Below are 9896 nucleotides of genomic sequence, written 5' to 3' on the forward strand. Positions count from 1 at the left end.
CGATGAGTAGGGCTTGGCCAGGCAGTCCCAGTGGGAATGCCATGACCCAGCACTGACAAGGGCAACACAAAGGAGTGGCAGCTTTGGGGAGGCTCCAAGTGGCAGTGAGGGGAGGAAGGGTGGGCAATGAGCCAGAGAGGAGGTCAGCATGCTGGATGGGGGCATCTGGACTGCATCCTGGGGGGCAAGGAGATCCATCAAAGGATGGCTGGGAGTCTACGTCATCAAACAGCCCTCCTGAACTTCAACCAGACTTTGACGGAGGCCATCTGGGGAGAAACCCAGGGCCAACCTGCTTTCCTCCTGGCTGCCCCACATGAGACTGCGGCCAGGGGTCAGCCCCACGGGCCGCGGGTCACCACCTCCCCTGCCACCATCCCCTGCCTCACCCTCCAGGCGGGCCCTGCCTCGACTAATCCCTGAAGGGGAAAGGGCCCCACACATCACCTGGCTTCCACTGGCAGGGGCAGGAGCCTAGTCCAGACTGCCGGGGACCAGGGGAGCCCCCACAGGGGAGCCCCCAGGTCATCCAGACAGCCGCTCTCTGCTTAAGGGCACCTGACTTTCCCAGTCCCCGGTCACTCTGACCATCGTCGTTCCTGGAGGCAACAGCTGAACCCACCACCCAGTTATAAGGATGCTCTGCTCCCTCGGAACTTCCGCTCCTAAGGGACAGGTCAGCTGCCTGCTGTCGCCGTGGCTGTGGCTGTGGGCACACGGGGAGCAGGGGTTTAGGGGGTCACAGTCTCTGAAACCCGGATGTCCTGAGCAGCATGAAAGTTTTAGGCTGCTTGTTCAAGTGACAAGGGCGGCTTGTCCGGCAGGAAAGCAGAGCGCTACAACTGAAGGGGGATGAGTCGGCATCGGGGTTTGGGACATTTTTAATCCGAGCCTGGATGACTCCAGAAAAAAGTCACTCGACCTTCGTGACTCTCAGTTCCCTCACTCGCCTCAAAGGCACAACTGAATTACAGGTGGAAATGAATTGTGATCATGAGCATTTATGTTCCTCAAACAGGGGGCTCTGACCCCGGGCCTGCAGGGTGGTGATATGGGGGGGAGGGAAGGTGTGTATTTTCCTCAAGGATAAACTTTATGCAAAGATTTCAGAGAAAAGGACTGTATTAAACAAAGACATTCTGGAGACACACGTATCATGTTAATGAGTTATAAAGGCAAAATAGGAAACAACACTAGCAACTCCTTTGCGATAACCCCAGATCTCTGGGTCCCGCTTCCTGCTTCCCTGTCGTGGGGCGTGCCTCAGCTGAACCACCGAGCCCAGTGCAGGGGAGCGCTCTCGCTCTCCTTGACACAAGGTACAGAACAAGCACAGGCATTAATCCATTACCCGAGGTGGGTCACTCTAGGCTTTGCTTCTTTGGAGCACGCTTTGCCCGTGAACTTCACTTGATTGTGACCACACGCACTTGGTCCACCTCTCTCATCTTTGATAGAATCCTAGAAAAACCATGGGTGACAAAGGACACCTTCTCCCCCAGGTGGGAACATCCTGGAAGTAACTGAGAGTGGAGGAGGGAGGAAGCCAGCCCAGGCTAGGAGGCAGGTCAGGGGAGAGGGGGGCCAGACATGGAGAGCAGTGGGGACCCGGCCACGTGGGACGTGGGACAGGAGGGCCCCAGAGGCAAGGGCTAAGGAACCACAATGTCCTGAGAATCCCACAGAGGACTGGAGCCCCGGGGGCAGCTGCGGGCCAGGGAGGGAGCAGGAGCGGCAGGGAGGAAACGATGGCCCATCACAGGATGTGAAACTGACCTCCCTAAATCCGTGCCTCTGATTTATGTCCACTTTACTGCAGTCCCAGCTGAACAGCGAGTCCTCTGGGGTCCGTGGATCGTGTTCTGCCAAGCTTTATGGAAGAGCCAGCTCAGCTCAGCCTCATGACTATTCTGTCTCCTCGAGCTCAATGCTGCTCAGGTTGGGGAACACAGTGATCTACTTGCTAGAAGCACATTAGTCCGGGATACCTGGTTTTCTCCGCGATGGCCCATGTGATTGAAGCTCTGTAAGTACAGAGTGCACGCAGTTTTAATGAATAACTATGAAGTATATTTAAAAGTATAGATTTTTTAGCAGCAATACAAATGTTGAAGGCTGAAAAAAATGCACACCCCATTTAATTAATTTTATGCCTATCGAAGTGCACGGTTATGGGCCTGGTGCGGGTCATCGATCAGTTTTGATCAAGTGGCTGAGAATATTGTTTTTTAATGCCTGGAACTCTTCGAAGAATGGGGGAATGTGTTCATTTCTGCCTCCAGGTTTAAGAAGATACTTTCCGAGAACTTGCCGTGGTCCAAAGATGGGCCTCTGGGTCACACATGTGTGTCCACTGTTCTGGAGATACTGTGGAGTCACAGTGACAAGCATGATATTTCAGAATGTCCTGACGTTGGACCCCAAAGGATGACCCCAAAACCTAAAGCATGCCTCATGTTCATCTAAGTCTGTGAATCGCTTCTGAAACCGTGACTTTATTATTACTAGATAGGTCTGCAGTTCTCTAAAATATGAGATTTGATGAGCTGGGCATTTCATTGATGGAAACTGAGCACAATCTCCACTTGTCACTTGCCTGATGCTCCTGGCCCCATTGAATCTGAGTGTTTATATGTCCTAAGATAAATCAGAAGTCTCCCCTCCTCCCCCCAACAGCTTCAAGTCTTATGTGTTCAGATTTCCTCAGGGGAAAAAATTTTGAAAAAAAAATGTAATGAATTACAGGACATCCAACTCCGTGGGCCTCTTGGTGCTGAGAAAGTATCCTAGTGAGTTCCTTTGACAAGTGTCCTCCACTCAGCAATGGGCTGGGCACAAGAATGAAGTAAATAAACCATCCTGATAACGTTCCCCTATATGTTATGCAATAAACCTGTCTCGAAAAGTTAGCAACACAGACTGTTACGATGGTTCATGTGCTTTTGACTGGAATAACTCTTGAAACCTTCTCTCTCCGTGTTTCCCTGCAGGGACCTCCCCTGAGAAGCAAAGCTTCTCACGTTCTTTTCTGGTAGAGGACAAAGGCCCCCCTAGAAGAAGCACACGAGATCATTAGGTGAAACAACATGCTCATGACAAAGGTCGAGTGTGCGGCTTGGGGTCAAGCGGGACATCGCCGGCCGGCAGTCCCTGAGATCTTACAGACAACCCACAGAATAGGATCTGTCAAGAGAGCCCAGCTGACAAGAGAAATGGATGTAAGGTAGGTGGTAAATTTTGGGGGGGGGGGGACACTGCGTACATTTCTTGAAACTCACACTATGTCCTGTAGGCCCGAGTCACCAGCCCTGGGACCGGCTTCGCTTTCCAGGGCCCGGCCCTGTCTCAGCTAACACTCAGGGCCTCTCGCACCGGCGCTCTGCTCAGGACTCCCCCTTCACCTGCACGCCGCCCTCTGAGGTGGGGACCATGACTCCCATTTGATTGATGGACAAATAGTCTCAGAGAGGTGGAAGGGTTCCAGCTTCACCACCTGCCTCGTGGCATTGGCTGGCAACCTCAGCTGCCCCCCACGACGACTCGCCGGGGCTGTTTCGGTAAAGCCTTGGTGAGAAGGTCTCCTCGCAGCCAAGTTCTCATCTCAAACTTCAGCGTGCCTGGGATCGCCTTGAGAAGCATGGCAGGCAGGCAGTTGTGGGGTGCCCACCCCCCAGGAGTCTGATCCGGGAGCACTGCAGACTGCACCTTCTAGAAACATCCTCAGAGGCTATGATGCAGGTGCTGAAGCTTCATACTTTGGGTTCCTCAGAACAGAGAGCTCCTCCCAGCCGGTCGGTTCTTCGGCCTCCCATCAGACGTGCCCCTTCTCCTCCCAGGCTGCTCTGATCCAGCACAGGCGCCCGAAGGAACTCCCTCCCAACTTCCTGGGCCCAGCAAGAGAGGCGAGGGAAATAAAGAGGCAGCAGAGCCCCTCGGCTCCTTCAGCATCCAACACGCGGCACAGACAACCTTCGCAGGGCCGCCGGGAAAACCGCGGATTCGGGCTCTTTCTGCCAACAGCAGCGGCCAGCTCTCAGCCCTCTCCACGAGCAGGGCTCTGGCCATAATAATCCTCCGAGAAAGACTTTACAAGTCTGCCTCTGGCATTTAAATTTAATGTACTTATTAAGGAGCAGGAGCGTGCTTTCAGGGTGAAGGTCTTTTCTACTTTTTTCCCCCAAGGTGAAGGCCACTTAGCTCAAATTCAAAGTCAGCTGTCTCCCTGGGTTCTCAGGGGTGCAGGGTGTCTTTACAGGACGGGTCCTGCTGCCTCTTCTCCCACGGTTTCCGGCTCCTCCCCTTAGGGCTTCAGGCGACAACACCACTGAGCCTTTCAGGCCAGGATACGGCCTCTTCCGGCTGTATTCTCGCTGCTCAGGCATGGACCCGGCCATCTCCCAGCTGTCCGTCCACCCATCCACTCAGTCACCCGCCATCCTCCCTCCCTCGCTTTATCCGGCCAGCCAGAGCTTCCGTCCTTTGATTCGTCGAACATTCATGGAGGACCTTCAGTGTGCCAGGCGTCGGGGATACGCTGATGGGTAACACACCTCCTTGCTGCGAAGGAGCTCGCATGGCAAGAAATCAGCTTCAAAGGCAAAGGGAGACAATATGCCAAAGCTACGACTGAGATTTTCCAATCTTGTCCAACTATCAAACTTCTACGCAACCGTCAAGACCCAATTTAAATACGCCCAACCTACACAACTCCTGCCCATCCCCCTACCCCCAGAGATCTTTCCCCTGTGGTCTTATGCCATGTGGCTGGATTCCATGGCTCTCTTTCAGCCCCTGTCATTGCTGTTAGGACCTGTGTCCTCTATCCTGGCAGGGCAACAACCAGTCTTTCCTAAATGTCTCTCCTGTGCCAAGCCCAGGGCCTGCCATAGAGCAGGTTAGAGGCTTTGCCAACTTTTGCGACCCTAGGAAACTACTTGGGAAAATTGCTAGAAGTGCCCACTTTCCAGTTCCACTCCTGTGCCATGGGATTCCTTAGGTCTGAGCCTGGGGTCCAGGAATCTGCACTTCTCATGACTTTCTCGGGTCAATCTGATGCACGTGATCCACGGGCCACACTTTGATACAACTATGCAGGTACCTCAAGCAGAGTTTGTGGAAGGCATGAAGAAACTAAGGAATGAAAGGTCAACAAAAAGTCTCTGATTTTAATAAGGTCTGTGGATTTCACCAAGGTGAATTTCCTAGTTTTGACATTGGGTATATTTCTATAAAATGCAGTGGTTTGGGGGAAGCTGGGTGAAGGGCCCATGCAAATTCCCATTTTGTAACTTCCTGTGCATCCATCCACAATTTTTTTTCTTCCCAAGTAAAAAGGGTTTTTTAAAAACTCTTGTTTACAGACACCTGGCTGAGTCAGTGAAGTGTCGGTTAACCGTCCGACTCGGTTTCAGCTCAGGTCATGATCTCAGGGTTGGGAGACTGAGCTCGGTGGGCTCCACGCTCGCCAGGGAATCTGCTCGAGATTCTCTTCCTCTCCCTCTGCCCCCTCCCGACCCCGCTCGTGCTTTCTTTCTTAAAAATAAATAAATACATACATACATACAAATAAAACTCTCTTGTTTTTTCCAGGGCCTCCAGGATGTGCCCTTGTAATTTGCTTCAGACCCCCCCCCCCCCGTCTCCTGACATTTAACCCCACCCTCTGGTTACAATCCATAGAAGTTGTCTGTCGGGTACAGTTAATTAGATGCTTAATTATTATACAATTAAGTCTCTATTATTAACGAAAGGCATTCCTTCTTTGCTTTACTTAGCCTCCAACATAATCTCATAAAAACGATTTCCTTGATCAGTAAGGTATAGCAACACTGTGAGGGGAAGTCGTGCACAACTTTTGAGATGAGATGGATACCCTGTTACAAAGCCAGAATCCAGCTGGAGAGCCCGGTAGTTCGCGGACTTGGCTGTACATTGAACGCGGCTGGGGAGATTTCAACAACTCAGAGCCCAGGCCACACTTCTTTCTAACTAAAATGAGAATTTCTGGATGGGGACCAGACATCAGTGTTTTTTTAAAGCCCCCAGGGGATTCCATGGAGAGTGGCTGGCTGTAGGTGGAGGTCGGCCAGTGAGGACGGGAGGGTACCCAGCGGCCCTGCTCAAAGTGGAGAGAAACTTGGAAGCTCTCGCTGACCTGCTGGCTCTAAATTCAGCTCAGCAGGAGCCACGACACGATCCAAGGGAGGACGGGCCCTGTGGCTTCTCTGCCTTTTCTCATCCCTCAAAGCCAAGGCCGGGAGGCAGGCGCCAGTGGAAGCCTTCGTGTCGGCTACCTGCTCTCCACGGGCACAGGCGCCTTCTCGTCTGTGCGGCTGAAAAGCTCCTTTCAAAGTGGATCAGCATGTCACATGGTTTGGATGCCCCTCGGTGGCCCCCGGGAGCTCCCCAGGCCTGCCTGTCTTATTTACAGAGAGGCCCGCAGTGTCCGTCCAGGTCAGCAACCTCTCAGAGCACAGAGTGGGAGGTCCCTTCTGAGGACCCTCGTGACAGAAAGAACAGAGGCTGGTGCCCAGCTGTGGGGGCAGAGCAGCAGGCTGAGAGGCTGATGGGAGCCTCCTGGTCACAGAAGGGATGTGGGGACCCCTTGGGAGAACCTGCTCTCCCTCCCTGATGAGGTCCTCTGTGCTCCATGCAGAGGCCACCGTCCAGGCTAACTCGGGTTCTGGAGATCTGGGAGCAGGGCGACTCACTGCCTGCCATATTCCTTCCTCTTCAGTTCCTGGGGCTCTCCCTCCACTCCTGCTCCGTCCCAGGCAGCTGAAGGAGGCTGGAGGGGTGGGAGGGGTCCTGCACTGGCGGTCTGCTAAGTGCCACCTGGAATAAGAGTCGTGTAGCTGCGTCTAGAGGATGTCACTCACTCGGACCAGGGAGGGCCGCCCCCGGAAGCCCCATCAGAGGTGGCCTAGTTAGCTAATGGGGCCTGGCTTGCTGCCAGCTGGCAAAGGTTTCTAACAAGCTCTGGTCTCCACAGACTCACCTGGAGACCGCTGAACATCTTAGCTCCAAGGACATCTCCCCTGTCTGTACCCAGGCCTGCCCACTCACTCCGGATCCCTCCTCCCTTCCGCTCTCCGCTCTCCGCTTGGCATGGAGTTGCAGACCAAGCTGGGAGAAAAAGGCCTCACACTGACTTCGATGCACTGAATTTTATGGCTGTTTTGAACAAAAAAAATGAACTTTCCTCTGAATGCATTGGATGACCCAAACCGCGGAGCAAAGGCCGTTTGTAATCTTGAGTCTGGTGGCTATGTTAGCCAAGCTTTATTTAACCTGTGAGCTCGATACTTCCAACTCCCACTCCTATACCGCTATTATTTTCTCCTGCCCATTTTACAGGTGGGGAATCTGAGGCCCTGGCTTTGACCTTCATCAAGAGCCCGCATATTTCATGGATATAGTCTCCTATGTCAGCTCGAGAATGGTCAGTGCCAAGACCAGAAGCGCGCTCTTCCTGCCTGGGGAAGGCACCAGAGCCCCTTTCCCTGGGGGATGGATACATCCTACTGAGGGAGACCCCGGAGACACAGACTGGGGGAGAGGAGCCTTATTGACTTACCGAGTGAGATAATGGCCTAGCGGACAGAGCCCCAGTTTGGAGCAGGGAGGAGAGACTGATAGGCCTAGCCCAGCCCTTGTCTCTGAGGCCCTCCCTACTCTGCCAGGACACTTGAAGAAGGGGCTAAGGTCAGAGATGAGGCCAGCCCAATTTCTGTTCCAATGCGACGTGGGTTGCGGAGGGAAGCGACGTTTGGGGGGACGGTGCGTCCACTTCTGAAGGCAAAGCAGAGCCGAGGCTCTCCCACCCTGAGCCCGTAAAAGGGGAAAAGCTCACGAATCGGCTAAACGAATTTGGGACACGCATCTGACAGTCTGTGACTTTGGGCGATTGTGGTTCCTCGTTTTCCCCATCTGTAGAGTAGGGTAGGAACAGTGCCCGCCATGTAGGGTCCTGGTTGGGCGGCGGAAGAGTCACACACTCAGGGCCATACTGGCGTTAGCTGGGAGGAGCAGGAGTCTCTTTTAAGACCAGAATCGTTTCCAGCAGGAGACACTGTGACTGAATAAATGAGCTTCTTGACTGTTACGCACGTAAGACCTAAAAGAATATTCCAGAAAGAAAAGCAGTAGCCTTCACTGTATGAACTGTGTTGGCTGAGGTGAGAAACGGTAATAAAAGCGTATGTGAGGACCTACTATGTGGCGGGCACTTGTGTGGGCACCGTCTCGTGTAGTCCTGACCTCAGCTGGGAAGGATATTCTCTTTTCCGGAAAAGGAAACCAAGGCTCAGGGAGGTTAAGTGCCTTGTCCCGGATCACAAGTGCCACCCGAGCCTCCATGGCGTTGCCTACATACAGTGACAGAAGATGGACAGACAGCATGACCTTCAGGAAACCCTCACAGCCCCCAAAGATCTTGCTTGGGCTCGTTCAAGCCACCAGCAAAGTAGAGATCAGAAATTCATCATGCTTTCCTCAAAGTGTCTCTCTTCTCAGTCATAAATTCTGCCGACATTAGCAGAAGCCAGGGGGCCGGTCGGCCCAGGGCACTGACTGAGAGCTCTGGAGCACACCAGCGCGGACGGAGGGCGGCCTGGCATTCTGTGTGCAGAGGCCGTGGGCAGGGTGATTGCTGGGCTCCAGTGAGAACAGGCGGTCCACGAGGCTTTGACTCAACACTTTGTAAATTGGTTTCATGCATGGGCTATCAATGGGGCCCTGGCTACATAATGGGATTTTCCAACACAATTCTTCCCCCCTCCTCCTCTGCAGCCTTCCACATCTCCATGCAGAGCGCTTGGAGGGATGTGATGTGCTTGGCAGGGTGCGCCCTGGTCAGGGTCCGTGGCTCTGGCGGGGGCCGAGTAGATCTAGGAGGCCATGGTTCAGAGCTGCCTTGAAGGGCGGCTTATGTGCTCCACTAGCAGGAGGCGGAGGTCAGGGTGGGTGGACAGGGAGGTGGGCAGGGGAGACAGTGTCCTAGGCGGCCCCTGCCAGGCAGGCTGGGGGTGCAGGCACTCCCAGACACACCTGTCTGTTATGGGGGGAGGGGTGTTCAGAAAGTGTCCGTGGGGCCTCGGGGACTATTCATGGCTTGATTGCGTGGCCCCGCCAGCCTCGACGGTCCATGGCGACTCCCTGCCACGGGCACCGAGTCTGACTCAAAGGCTGATCAGAGGCCAGAAAGTCAAGCAGCCCAAACGCAACTGCCTCCTGGAGGCTGAGCCTAGGGAATGTGAGTTACCAGAGGAGCAGAAGAGAAGCAGGTGGGGGAACAAAGTCGGGGCTGAGATCAGCTTCAGCCTGGTCCTGCTGGGACCCCAGAAGCATGGGGGTATACCACAAAAGCAGACTCCCCTTGAGGCCATGGGGCTGGTCTTTCGTGCCCCTGTGTTGGTCAGTCACAGTCTAATGGCTTAAGGCATGGTGACTAGGGCAGGGTGACTAGGGCAGGGTGACACTATCCTCTGGGGCCAAGTGGTTCCTGTTTATCCAAGACTCATTCTCTAGAGAAGGGGGACAGCTGGGAGCTCTAGAAGCTGACACTCAGCTGTGGGGATCTGAGCAGGGCACCAGGCATACCCTTACGCCATATGCCCAGCTATAAAGCCAGAACCCCAACAAGAGTCAGCCTGTTGACTCCGACTTCCAGAAAACCAGAAGGCCAAGAAACTACAGTGCATTACAGTGATCAGTGTCCGTGACTGACCAGCCATCAGCCCAACACCTGTCCCTGGTGCTACAAAGACCAGAGCCATTTCCATCAAGGGTAGAATGGGGACCTCTGCCCAGGCTCCAGGAAGCCCATCCCCATAACGATACATGGACACCCATCGAAGCTACTCTGCGACAGCCCAAAGCTTCCTCCCCCAGAACCT

At 54.0% G+C, this 9896-nt stretch overlaps 1 long non-coding RNA gene across 2 annotated transcripts in view; it reads left to right on the forward strand.

Annotated features, from left to right (window-relative positions):
• The window catches only part of LOC123949943, a 31667-nt gene extending 22749 nt beyond the window's left edge, over positions 1–8918 (forward strand). The window contains exons 2-4 of one of the 2 annotated variants that reach the window (XR_006820101.1): positions 1820–2026; positions 2991–3223; positions 7357–8918. This is a non-coding gene — a long non-coding RNA (uncharacterized LOC123949943). Of the gene's footprint in view, positions 1–1819; positions 2027–2990; positions 3224–3292; positions 5558–7356 lie in introns of those variants that run through there. The other variant, XR_006820100.1, reaches the window with a different exon arrangement.
• Positions 8919–9896: the final 978 nt, after the last annotated feature.

The sequence above is a fragment of the Meles meles genome, chromosome 8 (genome assembly GCF_922984935.1).
Source record: "Meles meles chromosome 8, mMelMel3.1 paternal haplotype, whole genome shotgun sequence".
In the NCBI taxonomy this organism is placed as follows: Eukaryota; Metazoa; Chordata; class Mammalia; order Carnivora; family Mustelidae; genus Meles; species Meles meles.